Source organism: Salminus brasiliensis, chromosome 1, assembly GCF_030463535.1.
Source record: "Salminus brasiliensis chromosome 1, fSalBra1.hap2, whole genome shotgun sequence".
Taxonomy (NCBI): Eukaryota; Metazoa; Chordata; class Actinopteri; order Characiformes; family Bryconidae; genus Salminus; species Salminus brasiliensis.
The window spans coordinates 88,890,522-88,914,784 of record NC_132878.1 but is presented as its reverse complement, the minus strand read 5'-3'; the positions used below and the strand labels follow the sequence as shown (position 1 = coordinate 88,914,784).

The window sequence follows — 24,263 nt, the reverse complement described above, 5'->3', positions numbered from 1 at the left end:
TCTCCTCTCTTTCTTCCATCACTCACCACAGAAACGGGGGGTCCGGCTTCACACGCAGCCCACAGGACAGCCCGGACGCCAAGCCAAAAATATTCAGAGTCCACCCTCCCATCTCAGAATGTGGTCCTCATTAGCAAATGCTGCTTTAATGGCACAGTAGCAAAAACAGCTTGTGTAATTTGAAGGGAAAATGGGGTGGCGAAATGGACAGGTGTGAATTATGAAAACTAGTTTTATAGTATTTTAAATATATGTTGAGTTATTTATTACAATAAATACATCACATATGTCCAATAGCAAGAATCCGCTTATTCTGATATGATTACATTATCACTGTATGACTTTAATTACTAATCATAATATACAAAATATATATTTATCTATTTCTCTATCTAATTACTACATTTTGACAGTAACAGCCCACATCTTAGTGGTACAAGACTCTATTACATAAGATTTTGTTCCAACATCAATATCTCCCTTTTATCTCCTTCCATCTCCTTCCATCAGTTCTTTTAAACACATGACAGGAGCTGCTGAAATCACACCTCATGTATAAAGTGCAGCTGTGCTGCTGGAGGTTTGCCTGCTGCCTGCCTGGGCTCCATGGTGTTCCTTTGCCGGTGGAAATGTGTGTGGAGGTGTTGCTGGCTGTGCTGTGGTCTCCAGACAGGGGGTGAGAGGTGAGATGAGCTCCAGGTGCTGTGCGAATTCTGCAGAGCTTCGACCCGCAGTACTCAGAAAAGCCCTAGCCAAGGTGTTGTCAGGATTTGAAGGCTGGTGTAAAGGTGGAGAGCTTGGGTGGAAACAGAGGAGAAAGGACGGTAATGTTTACAGGATGGTCTTAGCCTGTAGCGTTTCTCTGTTTTGCAAGAACAGGAAAACAGCTAAGAAGTCTATGATGTCCTCCACCATGTGTGTGTGGAGGATACACGTATGTGTGTGTCACAGCAATAAGTGTGATCATTCGTTCGGTTTAATCATGCCAGCAGTAATATGTTGGGCTGATTTAGGTTGATTGTGGTTTTGGGATGATTATGTAACATATAGTTTGGAGTGCATCATAAGCCGTGATTACATTTATAATATACACTTATTTGGCCATTTTATTGGAAACACCTACTCAACCTCAACCTTGCTGATGTACAGTAGAGGACTGTAGTGGTAGCCTACCCCCAGCCCTTCACCAGTGGTAAGGACAGCTATAAAAATGAAGACATATAGGTGGCTCATAAAGTGGCTTAGAGTATTAGTATAATAAAGTGAATGGAGATATATTGAGATGACATCACCAGTTGTGACCCATAGTTTCATGAATCATATGAAAACCGGACATCTTAATGGTGGCATTCTTCCAGGATTTCTGTTGCTGTAGAGATGATATGCCAGTATATAGTGAGACATTTGTGGGGGAAGTGATGGACACTTTTTCCCTTTGTTATTTCACAGGGTTCATGGCTATGTAATACTGATCAGATGCAAGCATCTTTCAGCAGGATAATGCACCTTGCCACACCTTCACATTGTTCAGGAATGGTTTGAGGAACATGTCAATGGGTGCTGCCATGGCCACCAAACTCCGCAGATTTCAATCTGATGTGTTTGAAGTCTGATCCATGATTGTTTCACATCACAGATTACAGACATTAAAGCAGCAATATGAAAGAATTCCTATTTTTACTCATGGGCTCCCCCTACAGTCAGGAAGTGTAAATCACTCGCATTCTGAGCTCCCTTTAAAGGAAGAGCTTTCATGATGTGCATTGCTAGACAAGCTTAGCTGTACATCTAAAGAGAAAGAAGCATGTGACATGAGCTAGTAAAGTAATGACTTTATACGAATATGACTCACATGAGCACTGTCCAGCCCGCTTCACCAGAGTCGCACAGTGCAGTTAGCAGCGTTCTGGACCGGAGTGAGAATAATAAAGACACTATTCTCTCTATTATAAGCCGGAAGAGCATCAAAATGATTTTAAAATAGGGATTGGGCGGTATGGTAAAAATACTAATATATTTAAAGTATTTTCTCGTAATCACAGACTAAAAACATTGATAGCAATAGATTCTTATAAACTACTATTCATTTAATCTCCTGTGCTGAATACAGTGATTTATACTCAACATCTGTTGCTTTCCATCTGATTACACCAGTCTAATCACACTGTTAGTAATGAAACCTGCAGCTGATCAGTGTTTATTAAGCACTAACAGTCTCCTCGATATGCTTACAGAAGCTTATTGTTTTCACGATAACAACATTTATCACAATACGATAAAATATCGTCAGATTATCGTCATCAGCTCTGTTTTAAAGCTATTTTAAGTTAAAATCTTACACAATGTTGCTTTGAAGGATCTGCAGCTAACGCCTTAGTGCTCAGGAAGCTGTAATTATCAGTGTAATGTAGTTAACTCTACTATTGCTGATAGCTGTCCTTCAGGAGAGCTCCCAGAGGGCAGGTTTTAGTGTCCGGATGGCAGAAAGCTCTGGATGAAATATGAGAGGACAGGTGAAGTCCAGGACAGCGCAGCTGTTTCAAACACACTGATGAAGTCAAGCACCTTAGCTCATCTGTCTAAATGCAATCAGCACTGCCGCTGCCCTCTTACTGCTGATTTATGGCACACGTGCAGATACAGGTCTGATAGTATCGAGTGCATTTTCGCAATTAGAAACATAAATTAGCAGCAGCGGTGATGAAGATAGAGAGACTGTTTTGCTCCGTATGATCCCACAGGCATTTTCTCCTGCAGTACGCAGGACATCGTATGTGATGGTGCTGCACGAACTGTGCTGTAAACTCTCTATAATCCATAATTTCAAGATTTCATTAAGATTAAAAGCCTGCATTAGTGTTATTTGTATTACAGAGCTGATTGCCTGCAGTTTTTCTGTAGTGTGGCGCCCAGTATTTCAAAGCTCACTGCTGAGTTCTGCTGATAATGTCTTTGTGACTCAAGTATGCAGTGACGTAACCACCACCCCTGAGCTGAACGCAGTGACAGATTACTGCGAGCATCGTTAACGTGACGTGTGCTTGTTCATTAAGAAAACATACCTTGATTTCCCAGCTTCTAAAAAGTGAAGGAAAACACCCTTGAGATGCTTATGTTCAACACTGTTGTCCACTTACAGGGCCCTATCTTACACTCTGCACAAAGTGCGTTGTGATGCTCATTGCTATCTTACACCCCATCAGCAGTCTATTTCCACGCCTTCCGCCTGTGCTGCTTAAAAAGCAGAGCTGCTTGTGAATATATCTGTGGCGATGGGCATGGTGGTCTAGAAATGAGGAGTGTTCAGGTCAAATTCGTTCATTGCTATCTTGGCAGTGAATTGTCAACACAGGCATGTGCTCAATGAGTGCTTTGCACCATTGAAAAAGCAATCTGCCAAAGTCAGACCATACCTGGCTCTTAAAGAGAATGGCAAATGACATGCTGATTGGGTTATTGCACACACAAATGACTGATTAATTAAGAGACTGTAATTAATATGTCTTTTGTGTGTTTTGAGCAACGCAAGGCATACTTTTCCAGTCATTACCATAGCAAAAACACGCTAAATCAAGCCACACAGTGTGCGGTTGACAGCTTGCCAAAATATTGCTAAAATAGGGCCCATAATGTTTATGTGGTTTCATGAACCAAAAGCAGTAACATAATAATAATAATTTCTAATAATTAATAATTAACATGATTGGTTTATACTATAGGCATAGTAATTAAACAGCCTTTTTACTCCTAAGTCATAAAGATCCTTAGGGATAAAGGCCGTTAAGTAAAGAAGTAGTGTGCCTTGTTACGACCGGGTGAAGGGATCAGCCATAACAGAGAGGCAAAATGAGACAACTGCGTCGTAACTCATCAGGTTTATATTTGTATAGAGCAGCGTGTTTAAGGTTCAGGAGCCGACAAGGCCAACACAACGAGCTTTAACCCTAAGAGAGAAAGTCTACCTTACCTTCCACGAAACCGAAGTGAAACAAAAGACACACAGATCATCCCTGAATCCCTCACTAATGAAAACCAGGAAAAACCTGGAAGAGACAAACACAAAAACACACACACACAACAAAACTGCCAAATATTACGACTGGGGTTGGAACAGCCTTTTACGCTGATATACAGTCACCTGCAGTAAATGGACACCCCTCCACCCTTCTTAAAATTTAAATTTTTCCTCTATAGCTAATTTTTCACAATAATTTATATTAATTTAGGTTTAGCAAATTAGAAATAACAATAACAAACGACTTATTGCACCAGTATGGCATTTTGTAGGTTTTCTTTTATAATTTAAATATATAATTTAAATGCGAACTTTAAGAAACTAAGGGCACAAACCAAAGAAGTGACCATGGCCGAATAACTTGGCATTTTTACAGCGAGCACAGCTTTTTTACAGTAAGCCCAGCTGTCAACCACTGGAACTCCTTTTTTGAATTTCTAATTGTACCCCATTTTCTACCCAATTTGGAAGGTCAGTTACCCAATGCCTATTCATGTGGACTCCCCCTATCACTAGCAATGCGCCCAACACTAGGAGGCTACACATATGCAGCATTGCTTGGTTGCCAGCGCACACCTCCCCACCTCCGATACAACAGCTATTAGACTCCTGTTCTGACCAACATCACAGTAGGAGTGATGTGGGGAGGAAGTGCCATCAACACACCCCTGAGAGAGCAAGGCCAACTGTGCTCTCTCTGACTCCTGCTGCTGATGGCAAGCAGCATGACCTGGGATTCGAGCTTTCCCAATAATCATAGTGGGACTTCATCTGGTTGACTTCCTTCTCTGGTCAGCTTAGTGTTAACTTTTAGCAATTTTGCCTCACTTGCATATTTCGGTAATACAGCTACATTATTCTAGAACGTTTAATTACAGGTTTAATTATAATGAGTCAAGACTGTTACATAACAGTTTTGGGGTTTTGGAATCATCTATCACTTCCATGTATCAAACTCTCATTATGTGCCAAGATAAGTACAGTTTTCCACTGTGCAACCTGTTAGCATGTCGTATAGATGGTCTATGTGTACCTCATATTCAACAAGTAGCGTCTATATTTTTATCTGAGGCATATGAGCTCCTTTGTCTCCTGCTCTTATGCTGCTTTTTGTCCTGCTGAAGCAGTCATGCACTTGAATCTTGACTTCATCTCTGCTCTCTCATCTCAGCTTTCCCCTGTTCCAACCTCCGAGGCCCTCTTTATATGCGCGGTGACACACTGCCACTTCTAATAGCTTCCGTCTTCCCACTCTCATTATCCAGCCAAAGCTGTCGTACAGGGTGGGTGTGATTGGGCCACAGCCGTGCCAGGCGGGTTCTACTCATAACCTTAACAGTCCAGGAAGGCCTGGCATCATGCCCTCTCCCTTCCTCTCCACTCTCCACTCTACTAGGTACTTTTTGTTTTAGTTAATGTTCTCACTAGAGATTACTACGGATGTCCTGGTCGGTATCTAAGCCAATCCAGACATGTTGTTCTACTATCTTTTCTGTCGAGTTCAATCATCAAGATCAAGTAAACAAAGTCAGTCAGAGTGGTTTGGTGTTCACAGTGGTTATGAATGGGCCCTAATACCTCTAAATTCCACCACTTCCACCAATGATGCTGCCTGGAGATGCACCAAAAAGAGAGTAGGCTCCCTACCTCCTGTATCAAAGCACAAGGACACCATAAAATAGTCATTTAAAAAAGTAGTCCACAGCGTCCTATTATAAACATACTTAAATCACTCATTTTGCTGCAGCATTTGCAGCATCATATCTGAAGCTTGTTTGGGGTGTCCTTAGACTTTGACATATTTTTAAGCCAGCCATGATCCCACAGTGAGGGGAGCTGGCCTTTTTCTTCAGAGGTGTTGGGTTTGTTAACAGCCTGGTGAAGGAGATATTCTATCAGAGGGAAGCAGCAGGTGACTTGCCTCACTGGGCTTCCAGACATGGAGCAGCACAGTGGTGTGTAAATATCACTCCACTCAGACGTTTTTGGGGGTAGTCCAGAGCCAGAGCATTTCCCAAGTTATGAGCTATTGAGGGTGAAAGTCAAAGTAAGTGTGCATAAATGACAGCATGTAAGCTGTCAGTAAAAGCGTACAGTTTGCACTAAGGGTCATTGTTTCTTGTCTTAAACGGTCAGTTTTTGATCCTGCTCAGTTTTCTCCTCAATTTAGTCCTTTACTCTTCCTGCTCCTTAGTTAGAACTCCCATATTGCAGTGTTACCAGTGCTAGGTGAACCTCATTGGTATGCTGCATCAGCTAACAGACAAAGGAAGGGTCATCCTGTCCATCCAGAGAGAGTGAATCCATTTATGCTATCTGGGACACCCAACCACGGGTTACTATTAATTATTAAGGAACCAAACTGGCAATCTTCCAATAATAGGCCCCAATAATATAGCCCTAGTGGTCAATTTTGAGTTCTTATAATGTATGGCAAAGTTCTTCTCACATTCCAGTAGCTGTGAATCCTATCAGTTAAGATACACAGAACTGTAAAATAGCTATTGTTAATATTAATTGGACAGCTAGCTAATCCGCCAAGTTCACCCACTAGCTTGGACTCTGCCTATCAGACAAGATTTCACCAGGACAGGAAGGTGGAAGGCCAGCATGTGCTTTCTCCAAGATATATACACTATATGGACAAAGGTATTGGGACACCTGCTCATTTACGGTGTTTCTGAAATCATTAGAAGGGCTGTCCGCAAACATTTGGACATACAGAGTGGTTGTCTGTCAAAAGAGAGACTCATTGGCAACTAAGGGAATCTGAGAGACTCAGGGGCAGCTGTTAGCTAGCTAATTAGTGGTGCTAATTGTGATATTATTTTTATTTGTGATAATCAGTCCTCCAGCGTTTTGCCGTTGTAGCTCTTTGTCCATATCATGTGTATGACTTTAATTTCTGAGTTTAATCAGGTGTTTTTGGCCAGAGACATGAATAAACTTTGCTGGACCCTGCCCCCCAGGACCAAAATTGATACCCTCTGAACAACATATATGAGATTTTACATTTCAGGGGTGTTCATGCTCCACTTCTTTCACTGCTATTTCCATTGTATCTGTTTGGCCTCTGGTTGATAGCAAAAACTAATAAGTGGTCTCTCAGCAGGCCTGTTGACATTCATCAGTGGCCCACATGAGCTGACCTTGTAATCTCATTCGACTGAGATAATACTCCCATGCTACCAATTCTCTGAATCTGAATGGATGAGCATGTGACAGAGGGACAAGTGTAAACAGGGCCATGTAAAGAAGTCCGTCTTGGGCCTCTGTGGCGGTCGTGATCCACAGGGCTTCCTCAGACCCACAGTTCTCTAGGCTGGAATTCAATTAGCAGCAGTTCAGTGGATTGTGTGAGTGTGAGCTGTGACCTGGGTTGCTCTGGGCTTTTGTCAAGCTCTACAAACTTAGCCATTTGGCCCATTTCTTACACAGAGAAGAAGCTACTGGCTTTTAGTATCCAACTTCTTAGAGGAGTCTAACAAGAAAATGACAAAAAAAAAAAACCAATAAATGTCCAAATGTTTGTGGACGCCACTTCTGTTAATGCATCCAGCTACTTTTAGTGGCACACATTACTGACACAGACGTTCAACTGTTTTGCCAACAGAATAAGACTCTCTGGAAGAAATAGACATGAGCCTTTTGGCACCATGCCTAATGTCAGGCATAGCCTAGAGGGGTATAAAGCCCCCAGCATTGAGTTGTGGAACCGTGTTATCTGGAATGATTGTGCTCCGTCTAATCCAATACACTTTTGGGATGAACTGAGGGATGAAGTGGGGTGGTGATCATCCAACATCCTGACCTCAGTAATGTCAGTGATGCTCCACTGACTTGTAATGAGGAGAATAGCATCTCTATTTTTGCTTCTTCGGGCTCGGCCTTGCTCGGCAGCAGTATGTAACTTGCAGACTTGCATCAGACTTGCTTATATAGTTTCGGAACCTATGGGTGCGTCCCAGTTGCTTACTAATGAATAATACTAACTAGTTTTTGAGTATGAAGTATGTAGTATAGATAAAAGTGTAATATAGATGAGTATACTCAAATATTTAAGATACATGGTGAGGACTGATGAGGACTTCATGTTAATACAAACGAGTTACTGTTAAGTAGCCTTAGAGCTCCAATGCAAAACTCTCTGATGGACGTGATTACAGCCCACTGCCCATCTGACACTTGCAGTTCCTAGAGCTAGGTCTGTGTTGGCACTGTGAGCTCATCTCCTAGAGGACAGTTCTTCTTCTCAGGTCTAATAAGACATCTACACCACAGGGTGTGCAGAAGGTCAGATAGGAAGGAACCACCCAGGGGCCAGTTGTGAAGAAAGGCCAGGCTTGTGATAAGCTGAGAGATGACCTGGGGCTCTTTGAACCGTCTGGACCCATTGTCAGTGGAGCAGTTTCTGAACTCTAATATTTTTTTTTTTAATAAGAACAAAAGTAGACCGTCTGTTCAGTCTAATGCAAAAGTTTAGGCACCCTTGTGTCAAAGTCCTTTTTTTTTAATGAAATGTAGAAAACAACTAGTCAAACATAAGCCTAGAAACTGTTCCCACTCTTCTTTGCGGAATTGCTGTAGCACTAAGATATTCTTGAGTTGTCTTGTAAAGAATAGCTTGTTTAAAGTATATTTACAAATTCAGGGGACTATGAGCGTCATTCCAAAAGCTTCACTTTATGTCCAAATGTTTGTGGACACCCCTTCTAGAAATGACAGCATTCAACTACTTTAAGTTGCACCCATTGCTGACACAGACGTGCATATCATCACACAGCTTGTCTAGTCTAGAGGGGGGAAATATTATTCTGACTACCGCTCTTGTCGCTGAATGCAATCAAATCTTTACAGCAATGTTCCAAAATCTAGTAGAAAGCCCTCCCTGGACAGTACAGACAGTTGACCTTTTTATTACCCTTGATTTAAGAAGATAACAATGAATGAGCAAGTGTCCCAATACTTTTGTCCATATAGTGTCCATCTGCTTTAGTCTGTTAACAGATAGTTTGACAGTTGCAATCCAGACCTTCACTTGTGCAATTTTGCCAACGCCACTGGTGATAGCACAACTCCAAAACATGATCCACCTGACGCTTCACAGTGGCAAGGTGTTCTTTTTAAGATATGCACTCGTTTGTCCAGATGTTCTGTAGCATACATCAAACATTGAGCTTTGTGAAGGTTGCAGGTGAGGTTACTTTCTTATGGCAGATTACATTTGTGGAAGCAACGCTGCACAGTGAAATAGTGCACCACCACTCTTAACTCTAGAATCTTTTTGCCAGCCTAATGGGGGTCTTTATTTGCTCTACCAACATATGAGCAGTTCTCTCCAAAAGTTTTTCTTGGCCTTCCAGATGTCATCTTGACCGCCACAGTTCCCCTGAACTGGCAATTTTGTAATTACATGCCACGCTGTAGAAACCGCAAGCAAAAAATGCTGGGCTATCTTCTTATAACCCTCACCCGCCTTGGGGGCACCAACTATTTTATTTCCAATATTTTGCCTAGAGGAAATTGATAAGTGTTTGAAGAGTAACAGTTCCTAATTACAGGTGGTGACATGTCTCAGGCCTGATTTGCAACCAAAGACTAAGAATCTGAGACTGTGTTTACTACTTTTCTATAAAAAAGTAGAGAGAGATGGAGGCCATTTATGCTCTCTGGCATCACCGGGGATCTCTAGATGACAGTGCAAATGTAATTTTCTAATAATAAAAAATGCATAAAGTATATATCATTAGAATAAAATTAACATCCAGAATTGTCCATATTAAAAAATACCTTAGGTAGATTTAGATGTTTGTGTCCAGATTTTGTTTGGTGAGCAGTGTGTATGGAGGTTTTCAGCCCGTTCAGCCTCTCACGCCAGCACTCCGTTCCTGTGGTTCCCGCTGTGTTTCCAGCTCTGGGTTTGCATGCTGCTGCCAGAGGAGATGAGTGTGGAGGGTGAGATGCGTGTGTGTCCGGGGCATGGCACTGTCTCTGTGCATCAGTCTGCCCTCTGTCCACAGAAAGCTTCTCACACACCTGTCCAGCCCCCTGAGGGCCTTTGCAGCCTCTTCTCTCACCAAGCAGAGCCGGACCAAAGCAGAGGTGCATGTGCATTCACTCCCATTTACACTGATATACACAAACATAGAAATGCCAGACAGGATAATCCTGTGTATGCACCCCCCCACACACACACACACCCCCGCCTCTAAGCCACAGTACTAAAACCATAAGCCTCAAACAGCTCTGTGGTCAGCCCTGGATGTGTGGGTGGGTGTTTGTATGAGTTTGTCTTCACACATTTTCAGGACAAGATGGACCTGATTTTGTGAAAAGCTTCATGTATTAGCTTATGATACATGATGAGGTTATGATATGGGTTATGTTTAGGGTTGAACTAAATTTCTATTATTTGTAGATACTTGCAAAAACATCTCCAAAATTTTTCATTTTGGAGCATTTCTGTACTTAAGAAAAGGGATTTGAGGGCTGTTGGTTTTACATAAAGAAAATATGCTGGTCTGACCAATTGCATTTTACATCGAAATGTTAATACATCTTACACTTAAATAAATTAGCTGTTCACTGTACCTCATTATTTCTTGTAGACACAATGGAACTCTGCATTCAAACTTCCACACAGAAAGTATGCTCTGACATGACCACACCCTCAACTAATTTCATTGGCCATATAATCTACAATAATCGTATAAACATGAACCTCTTGGCACCATGCCTAATGCCAGGCATGGGCTAGAGATGTGTTGAGCTGTGGAGCAATGCTCCAAAATCTATTAGAAAGCCTTTTCTGGACAGGAGGATAAACTTTATTTGAATACTCTTGATTTCGGAAGAAAAAAAACAATGAGCAGGTGTCCCAATACTTTTGTCCATATAGTGTATTTTTGCCAGAATTCTCACCTTTACCTTTGGCTGATGATTTTAATTTATTCAAGCTTAATGATGTGAAAGTAAAGCTCCTAAGATTACGTGACATGGAAGTCGCAAGTCCACTGATTGCAGCTACGTCTTAAGAAAAACATGTTGGAAAGCTCACAGGAAAATGCCATTTTCTGCAGCAGCATGGGCCTGCATGTCTCAGAGATTCATAGTGTGGTCCATGGGTGAGAATGCAAACAGTTAGCTTTTCTCGACTGGATTTACTGTTAATAAATAGAATCAATTGATAATTGAATCAAACCTTGCATACTTACTTTGATTCACTTAAATCAGTGATTCAAAAGAATCAAATCAGCTAAATGAGTCATCATGGCATTCACTACAGATGTGCTTCAGTGTCAAATTGTGGATTATTTCGTTGCCACTGCCAGTTACTCATATGCCATTTCCTATCACCCACGCAAAGGTTTCACGAGGCTGCTGTACTTCAGCACTGCACCACTGCTGAGAAGAAAATGACTTTTGGGGGATAAAGCAATATAACACTCACACACTGTATCGTGAGCAAAATCATTCACAAAAGATTATGGCAAAAGCTCAGAGACTGATCTTACTGAAATAGCATTTAATTTGGGGGAAGTCATGATAACATTTACATTTTTCCAGATCTTGTTCTTAATAGTATAATAAGTGTGGCAACAATATTGAGAAATCACATGATTAACCCATTAGACCCTTCATTTAAGCCCAACACTATATTACTGTCATAAATAACATCAGTTTCATAGGCCCCAGAATAGAACCCTGTGGGACTCCAAAAGCCAAATGATTGCCAAATAATATTTCAGAATAATCCTGCACTAGGATTAATAACTGAATAATGATTCTAGGGTATAGGGGTTAAAGGGGAAGGTTAGATTAAAGCCGCAGTCAGCTGTAAAGCACTGGAACTGTGATGTCTGGAATGATGGTGCTCCATCCAATACTTTTGGGATGGGTTGGGGATGTGGTGGGTTGGCTAAAGGCTAAATTGGTTGCCGTTTCTCGCCGGTGTATGGAAGTCGAGTGCTGAGTGTAAAGGATTGTTTGTGAAGGAGTTTTGATTCTAAGGTGTTCTTGGGTTTTAGAAAGATGCAATATTAAGTATTTCTGTAATTCTTCTTGCTCAAAGCAATCAAATGCTCACAGCAATTATTCAGGATCTAGTAGAAACCCTTCCCTGGACAGTAGAGACAGTTACTCCAACATAAGCCAGATCAACTTTTTTTATTATACTCTTGATTTTGGAAGTAACAATGAATGAGCAGTACCAATACTTTTCTGTGGTTGGGGCAGTAGGTGATTGTCAGCTTCTCTCAGCTGTGGCGACAAATTAGCGAGTAGCATATAAATAAACAGTAAAATCACAGGAAAATGATGTGTGGGAGTGTGTGGGCAGTCCCTCTCCTTTATTAGTTTATTTAGAGCCAGTGGGGAAGAAACAGCTGTGCTTAAACACAGCTAACGTTAGCATTTCTTCAGTTTTGGGTCTTTAGAGCTGGACCACCCCGTCAGCTGTAGGTCAGTGCGGCCAGATCAGCAGTACTATTGATCGCGGAGCTAAATTTGCGTGTGAAAAGTTCACCGAGGTTGAACTCGAAGCCAAGTTTTGCATTGCGGAATTCATTAGCTGTGGAAGTTGCTGAGGCGAAATCACTCATCACTGCAAATCTTAGTGAAATGAATGTAAACTCGCTCATGAAAAGTCACCTGCAGACGCCTAGTGTGACTGCGGCTTTAAGAAGGCATGGCTTTTCTGCCTCTCCATGAAAGGGTTAACGTGAACAAAACAACCCACTGAACTGAACAGTGCATTTAATACATCAAATGTGTGACAAGGATTTCTCACAAATGGTTGGCACGATCACCTCCGCCATGAATATGAATGAACTGATGGTCGGAATGGCTCGGGAATGCAGGCAGCTGTCAAATTGGGAAGGCTGAGGGGCAGAGACTTCAGCAGTTTTGCAGAAGTTTGCGTATGGCCTCATCCCTCGTCCACGGGCCATCTCTTTTATGCGAGACATTTCCATAATGTCACGGACCCGAACTAAAACAAACGTCACCAGTTATAGGGAGTGGCAGGGTTCGTTTTCCCCAGTGTGGGAAGGAATCGATGGGCTGGCAGAAAGACGCCGGTGAAAGTGCTTACGCTTACACTTAAGATCCCTGCAATCAATCGTTGCCTCGCACGCGGTGAGGCCCAGGCCGCGTCCGGACCGAGGAGAGGAACAGTGGGATTACTGCAGCACTGGCATTTATAAATTGAATGTATTGAGTGGAGCGAGCCCTGGAGTGCGGGTTTGTTGTGTGTGTGTGTGTGTGTGTGTATGTGTGTATATGAGGGAGAGAACCAGTTGCCGTAATTATACAGCCAGGGCGATAAATCCAGTGCTACGTATCCCTCCGTGAGTGTGTGGCAGTAAATCCAGCTGAGAAAAGCAAACTGTTTGCATTCTCACCCATGGACCACGCCATGAATCTCAGGGACGTGCAGGCCTACACTGCAGCAGAATATGGCAGCCTTAAAGCCCAGTCATATCAGCTTTTTGACACATTATTTAATAGGAATATCTGCAATCGATAAATTTGCTTCTGTTTGTGTCTTTTTAGGATGTCCATAATAGTGTTGAGGTATACAGTATGGACAAAAGTATTGGGACACCCCTCTCTTAATCATTGAATTCAAATGTTTTGTTCAGTCCCATTGCCACAGGTGTATAAAATCAAGCACCTAGCCATGCAGTCTGCCTGGAATTCCTTCTGCTCACTGAACTCCAGTGTGATTCTGTAATAGGATGCCACTGTTGCAACAACAAGACAGTTGGTGAAATGTCTTCCCTCCTAGATATTCCACTGTCAACTGTGAGTGGTATTATTGAAAAGTTTAGGTTTAGGAACTACAGCAACTCAGCAACCATGTAAAGTTACAGAGCGGGGCCAGGGCCGAGTGCTGAGCTCAGAGCATAGTGCAGAAAGACAACTGACTCAGTAACTGCAGAGCATTAAACCTGCTGTTAGAGCTGCGAAGGGAGACCAACTCCATATTAATGCTTATGGGTTTAAAATTGGATGTCATAAAAGCTCCTGTTGGCGCAATATGTACGTGTCCCAATACTTTTGTCTATATAGTGTATGTGTTGGCTCATAACCCTGTTTTTACAGATAGTGTGAGGGTTGTGTCCCGTTGCGTCAGTGGGTTTGCGACTGTCGGGTATGATTGTGTACGAATGGCCATGTCATTTCTAAAGCTCCAGTTTTAACACGTTCAAATCATCGGCCAAAAGAAAGGGGAGCAATATGGCAAAGATATATCCTGAAGGCATTTTCACTAAAAGTAATATCAGGGGTGTAGATTTGCTCTGCTGTGGCTCAAGAGGCTGTCACTCAAAATCCCATCACACAAAATATGTGTCTGTTACCTGATGTAACAGAACTAGCAGTTAGTGTAGAAGAGATGGCCCATGGACGAGGGATGAGGCCATACGCGCACTTCTGCAAAACTGCTGAAGTCTCCAATTTCCCAATTTGACAGCTGCCTGCATTCCCGAGCCATTCCGACCATCAGTTCATTTACTGTAATTTCCCTCCTGGGATCAATAACGTATTTCTGATTCCCACAAACCAAAGAGATGCAGAAACTAAAGACCTATTGTGCTGCACCCCTAGCCTCTCCACCTGCTATACAGAGGCTGTAGGGGAATATGGATAAACGGTATTCACATGTTCAGCTTTACATTATACTGCAACATACTGAATGGACACAGCCATCATGCCTTCTGACATGCAGGAGAACTGTCAGGGCAGGCATTGTAGTTAAATAAATAATAGGATGACCTTCCTGGGGTTGACCATTTGACCCCATTTATCACTGCTCAACTTTCTGACAACAGGACCACTATTGACTATTGCCACTATTAAGTACAGCCGTGGTTGAGGTGTGGCAGTATGTGTGGTGCTGGTATGTGTATAAAAAATAATAATTATAATAATGATTAGAGCATTTTTATTGGTCTATTCATCCAGTATAAAAATAACTATTATTATTATAAAATTAATTTAAATAATGATAATTAGAGCATTTCTATTGGTCTATTCATGCAGAATTAGTGACACAGTGTACAGAGCAGCTACAGGCTTCAAACCATGGAGAAATCCAAAATAGGGCAGAAATGTTTTTTATTGGAGATGTCAGCAGCGATATGTAGACCAATATGGGCATGACCAGAGAAAGTAAATAGCCAAGCTGATTTAGGCCCATTTTCTCAAAAGCATCTTAGTTCAAAAAGCATCTTAAGGGCTTGAGAGAGTGTTCAATGTGATGCTCGCTCGGCCATTTGGGAGTCATCCATCTGCTGAGATGCATTTGGTAAACCCAGCGCTGAATGTGTGTACTCTCTGACGTTCCCCGCTGTGGATTTTTTAATTCTATCCTCATTTTCTCCATTAGCTTGTGGCAAATGTCACTCACAAGCCTTATCCACCTGCCACCCTGGATCCCGAAGCACTTGTCAATTTTCCTTTCTCTCAATCAGCCGCGGAATGAAAGAAGACAGCCGTTCGGCCATTAGGAGTCACGCACCGCAGCTTAACATAATGGTGAAATATATGAGTGTGTCTGCGGGAAAAGAGAAAGCAATTAATTCCCCGTGCAGAAGATAATGACACGCTGGTTGACACAAGATGGAAGGTGTTTATTTCGCCCATCACCTGTGCTCCTCTCAACTCGCACACACACACACCACCCTCCCCAAGCCATTGCTCCATTATTGCCAGGCCCAACCTTGGACGCAAGGCCAGAATGTTATTGTTTTAAGAAATTGGTCAGATTTAAGGAGCCCTGAAGCGTGCCTGATGTACGCCTCTCTCCAAAACTATACCGCTGAGCTCCCGTTGCTCCATGCCTCTACAGCAGCAGCTCCCACATACACTATATGGACAAAAGTATTGGGACACCTGCTCATTCATTGTTTCTTCTGAAATCAAGGCTATTAACAAGAGTTCATCCTGCTTTTGTTGGAGTAACTGTCCCTACTGTCTAGAGAGGAAGGCTTTCTACTAGATTTCGGAGCATTGCTGTGAGGATTTGGTTGCATTCAGCGACGAGAGCGATAGTAAGGTCAGGATGTTGGATGTTGGATCACCACCCCACCTCATCCAAACTCCCCAATTTATCCTAAAAGTATTGTATGGAGCACCAACCATCATTGCCGAGAACACAGTTCCACTGCTCCACAGCTCACTGCTCCTCTCTAGCCCACACCTAGGTTCATGTTTATCTGCTCCAGTCCTATTCTATTGGCAGTACTTCTCTACAGGGACTAGATCATTTTTGTGTGTGCATAAAGTAGCAACCTAAACCAGCTGAATGCATTCATTAGAAGGGGTGTCCACAAACATTTGGCATATAGTGTTACTGATGGTATGCTTGCTAAGATGGGTTTAATACCCAGGTTATGGGAAATGAGGTGTCCATCCTGAGAACAAAGATAACACAGGCTTCTTATCTGTCCAGTTTGTTCAATGATGGTCGACTCCAGGGCAGTGTTGTGTATTTCCATTTCTTTCCATGGCTTTAAATAAAAGGTAAAAAAGGTGCACATATTTGTCACTGTGTGTGAACACACACTCACACACACACATGTGTTAGGGGCAGTGAGTACACACACACACACACACACCCAGAGCGGTGGGCAGCCAACTTCAGCGCCCGGGGAGCAGAGAGGGTAAAGGGCCTTGCTCAAGGGCCCAACAGTGGCAGCTTGCCGAGCCCGGGAATCGAACCCACAACCCTGTTATCGATATACCGGCGTTCTAACCGCTGAGCCACCACTGCCCGCAAATGAAGTATCAGTACTCATTTCAGTACTTCAATATCTTGTGGCCATCTTGTGTCCAGGTCTTCTGTTTTTGGTGATTTATGGAACTGAATCATTCAATTTATCCTGATAACTACTTCTACTATCATCTATATCAGATCTTTCTGCTTTGACCCACACTAGGACCTCCAGGCCTGCAAAAGCAGCTTACTTGTGGTGCACTTCTTCTGTAAGTTCATGAATAGAACAATGCTTCCCCACTCAAAAGAGGCACTAAGGCCGTGCACATCCTGGCCCGGGAGGCCTTAAACTTTAACATCTGGCTTAAGAGCCAAAAGACTTTTTGGAGGTCTTTATATACTTAGATACTGAGATCTGCTCGTCAGTGTCCGGTGATGAGCTCACTGTCTCCTTGCTGTATTTGGGAGGTAGAATGTGACTGCTGCAGGCTTTCAGGCAGTGGCAGAGTGACAGCTCTAATAGCCTCTGAGTTGTGCAGGGCCTGGGGCAGCGGTACAGAATAGACAGCGATGAATGAGGCCAGCTGGGAGATGGCCTCCCAGGATGCAACAAGGCAGGGTTTCTGTGGAGGAAGCAGTGGGTTTTTGGAGGACGGATGTGTAGGTGCTGGTTATAATTGGTGCCCCATGTGAGGAAGCCATTTTCACCCATTTTCACCCATTTTTACCTTTAATTGTTTAAGATGTGTCAGCCTTTTAAACACTTATATGAAGTGTAGTTAGGGGATGACTGTGTAGGGGCTCCATAATTGGTGCCCCGTGTGAAAAAGCCATTTCCACCCTGGTTTACCTTTAAGAGTGTAAGACGTATCAGCTTTTTGTACTGTTAAAGGGGAGGGGGGGGGGGTAGTTGAGGAATGACTGTAGGTGCTCATTTTAATTAGTGCCCTGTGTGAGGAGCACGTTTTTGCCATGGTTTGTCTTTAAACGGGGTCAGTGTGTGGTGATTTTTCAACTTCTCTGTGAATGAGTGGTGCAGAATAGGAGCTAACAACCCAGTGCAGGTACTTTTTAAATATCTGGTTGCAGGCTGAGTCGCTGGAGCTCTGCTTAACCTTGCAGATCTGAGGGTGAGCAGGCTGGTGGCTGGGTGTGCTTGTGTTCAGGTGCCATAATCGTTTCTCAACTCTAAACCCATGCAGCAGCCACTAAGGCTAATCTCTCAGTGTGTGCTCTGGATCCTAGACCAGCTATGGCATAAACAAACCAAGCCCAGTAAGAAAAAAAGAGAGAGCAGTTGCAGGGGTTGTGTCGGTGGGGGATTCTGATACAGAACTGAACACAATTCAGCGTGACAGAGGGGGTTTTCGGCTAAAAATAGCTCTGTGTCGCTGACACGATTATCTCACATTGTTCTGGGATTTTCTCCCCCCTCTCTCTCTTTCATTCTGTAGTCACTTTTGTCTGGGATGTCTGTGTGCAGTATCTCTCTCTCCCTCTCTCTCTCTCTCTCTCTCTCTCTCTCTTTCTCAAATGCCATTAGAAAATGCTGGTAGACTATATGGGACTCAGAGCTGTGAAGTCTTGGCCTTGGTGATAGCCCCCACGGTTGACTGCCCAATGATGGTTTGCCTGCATCCTTATTGGCCAAAGCAGTAATAGGGGTTTTGAATAATTGTGGCCCTTTGCTCTGCTAGCTTAACAACCGCTGAGGTCAATTGGCCAGGAGAAGGAAATGGCATGGCATTAAAACCACTGTGGACAGTTCCCTGAAGGACAGGAGTGAGTACTTGAAAAGAGCTATTCCATATAATACCCTAAATAAGACTCTGCACGTCAGCACTGGTACTGACACTAAAGCTAGCATTACAACGATAATGTGCTTTTGGACAAAGTGGTGCAGTGTTTACAGTTCAAATAGTGTAGTGTATGCTGGCAGCTGAGTGGACCTCCTAATCATCGGGTCATTGATGCTGAGACCTCCACCTGACTGTGGTTGATCCTAATCTCCTGGTCATTGGTTCTAAGACCTCCCCCTGACTGCAGTTGGTTCTGATTCATCATGTTTTGGCTCTGTAACCTCCCCTGTCCTATTCACTTGGTCATTGGTTCTAAGACTGTCCCCTGACTACAGTTGGTTCTGATTCATCATGTTTTGGCTCTGTGACCTCCCCTGTCCTATTCACCTGGTCATTGGTTCTAAGACCGTCCCCTGATTTCAGTTGGTTCTGATTCATCATGTTTTTGGCTCTGTGACCTACCCTGTCCTATTCACCTGGTCATTGGTTCTAAATCTGTCCCCTAACTGCAGTTGGTTCTGATTCACAGTGTATTTGGCTCTGTGACCTCCCCCAGATTGTTATAGGTCCTAATCACTTAGTCGTTAGTTCCGATAGCCTCTCCTGACTCAAGTTGGTCTTATTCAGAGACTCATTTATTCTTAAACCTCTCCCTGATTATAATTGGTCTTAATCACCACAGCTTTGGTTCTAAAAGCTTCACCTGATCACAATTAATCCTAATCACATGCTCACTAGTTCTGAGACCTCCACCTGACTGTAATTTGTTCTCTTCGCCGTTGGTTCTGAGACCCCCTGCTGACTGCAGCTGACCCTAATCGCCTGGTCATTATTTGAGACCTCCCCCTGTGATTGGTCCTAATCATCATGTCATTGGCTCTGTTACCTTTTTCTGACTGTGATCAGTGCGTTTCACCTAGACTCAGATTAGACATCCCATTGTCTGAGACTGGTCCTAATCACCATGGTATTTGTTGTTAGATCTTCCTTTGACTGCGATTGATCCACATGTAACAGGGTTGCCTGTAGCAGGCCATGGTAGGCCTCCAGTGAACTCTGTAAAAGTGCATTCAGCAGTTGTTCAACTTTGTTTAGTTCTTGCATCATTTGTTCTCTAGGCATTCCCTAAAAAAAGGAATCTTACACAACTGTGTAGGGTTCGGGCTGGGTTCTCATCTTGTCTTGAAGGAGCAGAGTAGACATGTAGTTGTTTGTGTGAGTGCAGCAGAAGGTTTCACAGCCCTCTTCTGTGATTGTTCCAGATCCGACTCCCCTTCATGTTTGCGCCTTGTGAATATTCATGTGTTGCCGTGGCGTGGTTTGGACAACATAATCATCCGTTAGACGCCGCTGTCAACACTCAGGGAGTGAAAGCGGTACTTTCGCAATGAGACAGCCTGATCTGGGCTATTATATGACTGCTCAGTTTACACCTGAGGCCAACAGCAGTAGCCACTCCACCACCAACTGCTGCTTGTACTCGAAAACACAGCTGCCGTTCTGTCTTCCACTGCTTATAGTGAGCTGCTGGGAGATGTTCTAGTACACTTCATTGATGTGACTGTCAATATGGATGCACCTGTGCTTCTAGTTTGCCGGCATTCAAGCACTTTCTAAAAGCTGGCACTGGCAATGTTATACATTCATTTTCCCAGTGTTCATCCGGAGTAATGGGATCAAATAAACACAGGCTTGGTCTTTTTCTTCTTCTTCTTTTAAAGAAGCTGCATAAGCCTTGAGCTTCAGGCCAAATGGAGCCAAGGTACAATAAGCAGGCTGCTGTGCGAATTCTGTCATATTTAGTGCTCATTCACTAGAGCAAGAGCACTTGGCTTTTAGGTGCATCTGCACGGGCCGAGTGACTTTCAGCTCCATTTGTGTCTGACTAATTGGCCCAGTAATCTTCGAAAGGCCAGGAGTAATGTGCAGATGTCGGTTTTGTGTTGTCTCACAGTGGTGGTTGCGTGTGTGTTTGGTGCATCTGGAATTATGTAATGCCTATGTGGGTGTGTGTGTGTGTGTGTGTGTGTATGTGTGTGTGTGTGTGTGTGTGTGTGTGTTTATAATGAAACCCTTCCTCCTCAGAGGATTAGACACGGCATATAAGTAAGGCTCAGAGCTGATGACACCAACACCCTCTTCTAGCGTCGGCTTTAGAGACCCAAAACACCAGCAGCCTCCTACAGCACCTCCAACTGCATTCTGCTCCAGCTTCTGGTCCTCTGCTGGTCTTGTTCTTGTTAAAACTCACGTCCCCTTGAGGACAAAGAATGGCATTGTTATATTCCCATTAAAATTGCCTATTAAATTGTCTTAGGTCTGTAGAAAATATTGCAGACCGCTCTCCATCCTCATTTATCATTGTAGTGGGTTATTTTATAACGATCAGTAATACTAATGCTAAAGCTATGCTAGCTCTTTGGTAACTGCACTAAAAGTTTAGAGATTAAAGAGGAATTTACGCACATTTACAAAATATCTGCATATTTAAACCCTCAATTTGTGAACAAAGTCTAGACTGGTTTCATGTCGAATGCTTCTTTCTAGAGAAACCTACCACACCTCCTCTGCTGCGTTCTCTCTTCACTGGCTTCCTGTAGCTGCTGCCTGCATCAGATTCAAAACCCTGATGCTGGCCTACAGAGCCAAGAATGGACCAGCCAGCCCCTCCGTACTTGATGGGAATGGTCAAAAGCAGATCTCCACCAAGAGCCAAGAAGCTTCCAGCTTCAAGTGCGGCTCGGCTCGACTCGCCATCCCTTAAGATCCACGGAAGACAAGCTTCCAGGCTTTTTTCTGTCCTGCACCGACGAGGTGGAACGAGGTTCCCCTGGGTGTCTGAACGGCCGAGTCACTCACTGTCTTCAAACGCAGACTGAAGACCCACCTCATCCAAGAATACTTGGGCAGAGTAGGGATGCACCAATGTGGCTTTTTCAGTTCCAATATGGATACAGATACATAAACTTTGCATATCGGTCGATAACCGATACTGATCCGAGACCCAATACCATTACTGAATGAATAAACCGTATACCTCACCATGTGGATGAGACTTACGGCATCAGGATTGACTTAAAAATTACTTTACTAACTTTGTAAAGCAAAATATAACAAATTAACACCTAGATATGAATGTACTTAATTGCAGGACCTTGACATAGCATTCAAATTCAAAATTAAAAAGGAGTCAGACTTCTTAAAATATATTAAAATACATAAAATGTATCAGCCAAAACTGAAAGTGAGTAGCTTCACTTTGTCAAACACACAAACAGTAATCAATCTTATTTTTTCTCAGGTTCAGCTGCTGAACCTGAAATAAGTAACTTGGTCAAACATACAAGCAGCAGTTTATAAATTGGCCAAGTTATCTGATACCCGCTCCAGCTAATTTTGTTAATATCGGGCCGATACCCGATCATAATATCGGATCGGTGCATCTCTAGTGTACAAGCACTTTTGTAAATCGCTCTGGATGAGCGTCCACTAAATGCCCTAAAAGTGAATGTTCATGTAAATCAGAATAGTCACAGTGGTGATCAATTTAACCAGACATCATAAAGGGTTTTAATGCTCCTTTAAGCTACATCACAGAACACAAATGACTTAAAATGGTCATGAACATGTAGCCAGAAGCCAGAGACATTGTTTTGTGATAGTGTTGTCTGAAGGCTTTAGACTAAACCTTGATAGAAGAGTCCCCTGAGACTGATTTACCACTATTTTACCATCATTCAGTTTACATTTAAACTTACATTTTGGGCCAAAATAAGCTCTGACGCATCAGGCAGCGTATATGTAAATATTTTGTGTGACAGATTTTTGTGATGTAGCTTTTGGAGGCCTTACTTTCTGTGTTTAACGGTTTCATTCACCACCACTGTGAACAATTCTGACTTGGCAAATTTTTCTAGAACGGAGCATTTCACTCCAAATCACACTGAATGACTTTGTTTATATGTTAACTATTTAATAATGCAGAAATGTAGAAATATTGGTGAAACTGTACTTTTAAGCACAGATTTTCCAATAGGCCTTAGTGCCCTAAAGAAGCGCATTTATTAAGAGTCCAGCCAGATTCAACACAGCATGAATCAGTTTCACTCGGCAGGACTTCATTTAGATCGTACATTTGTAAGGTACGCCTGAGACTGCTGTTCTTGGGGAAGCTGAAGTTTAACTGTCTGACTGGGGTGGGGTGTGGAGGGTTTGGAGAATCCCCACTTTAATCTCTGTGCTTAATAAGGCTCATTTTATTCCGCATCTTCAAAACGAGCAAAGAGGATCTTTCGTGCGGGCTGCTCAAATTAAACTGTGGCTTAATTACTGCCGGGCCTGCCGAGGCCCGCTAATCAATGGCTTTTTAGATCTGCTGTGTGTTTGCGTGTCCCGGGGTGTGGGTGGGAGGGATTTAGGAGGTGGATGCTTGCACTTTTTCCTGCTTCTCTCTCTCTCTGCATCCTCCAGTCTCTCTCTCTGCATCCTCCAGTCTTTCTCTCTGCATCCTCCAGTCTTTCTCTCTGCTTCCCCCTGTCTTTCTCTCTGCATCCTCCAGTCTTTCTCTCTGCTTCCCCCTGTCTTTCGCTCTCCATCCTTCTGTCTTTCTCTCTGCACCCCCTGTCTTTCTCTCTGCATCTCCCTGTCTTTCTCTCTCCATCCCCCTGTCTTTCTCTCTGCATCTCCCTGTCTTTCTCTCTGCATCTCCCTGTCTTTCTCTCTCCATCCCCCTGTCTTTCTCTCTGCATCTCCCTGTCTTTCTCTCTGCACCCCCTGTCTTTCTCTCTGCACCCCCTGTCTTTTTCTCTGCATCTCCCTGTCTTTCTCTCTCCATCCCCCTGTCTTTCTCTCTCCATCCCCCTGTCTTTCTCTCTGCATCTCCCTGTCTTTCTCTCTGCATCTCCCTGTTTTTCGCTCTGCATCCCCCTGTCTTTCTCTCTGCACCTCCCTGTCTTTCTCTCTGCATCCCCTTGTCTTTCTCTCATCCCCCTGTCTTTCTCTCCTTCTCCCTGTCTTTCTCTCTGCATCCCCCTGTCTTTCTCTCTGCATCCCCCTGTCTTTCTCTCTGCATCTCCCTGTCTTTCTCTCTGCATCTCCCTGTCTTTCTCTCTCCATCCCCCTGTCTTTCTCTCTCCATCCCCCTGTCTTTCTCTCTGCATCTCCCTGTCTTTCTCTCTCCATCCCCCTGTCTTTCTCTCTCCATCCCCCTGTCTTTCTCTCTGCATCTCCCTGTCTTTCTCTCTACACCTCCCTGTCTTTCTCTCTGCATCCCCCTGTCTTTCGCTCTCCATCCCCCTGTCTTTCTCTCTGCACCTCCCTGTCTTTCTCTCTGCATCCCCTTGTCTTTCTCTCTTCCCCCTGTCTTTCTCTCCTTCCCCCATCTTTCTCTCTGAACCTCCCTGTCTTTCTCTCTGCATCCCCCTGTCTTTCTCTCTGCACCTCCCTGTCTTTCTCTCTGCATCTCCCTGTCTCTCTCTTTTGTCAAGATAGTAGACAGAATGTCTCCCTGAGCTCAGCACACGACGGATGGCTTGACGACTGCGCTGGGCGTCATTTTCGTGTGGGTACGCAGTATGTTATTGTACAACAAGGCCTGTGCGCAGCCTCTGTGGCCTTTTAAAACACATTTATTGCTCAAAGCCTCTCTCTAGAGGGGGCAGTGTGAGTGTGTGTGTGTGTGTTTGGGGTGGGGGGGGGGGGGGGGCTGAATTGCAAGGTCACAATAAAGATA

General features: G+C 43.5%; 1 protein-coding gene across 2 annotated transcripts in view; it reads left to right on the top strand.

Moving 5' to 3' along the window:
* oxr1a (oxidation resistance 1a) overlaps positions 1 to 24,263 on the top strand; it is a 278,911-nt gene that overhangs the window by 125,859 nt on the left and 128,789 nt on the right. The window lies entirely within an intron of this gene.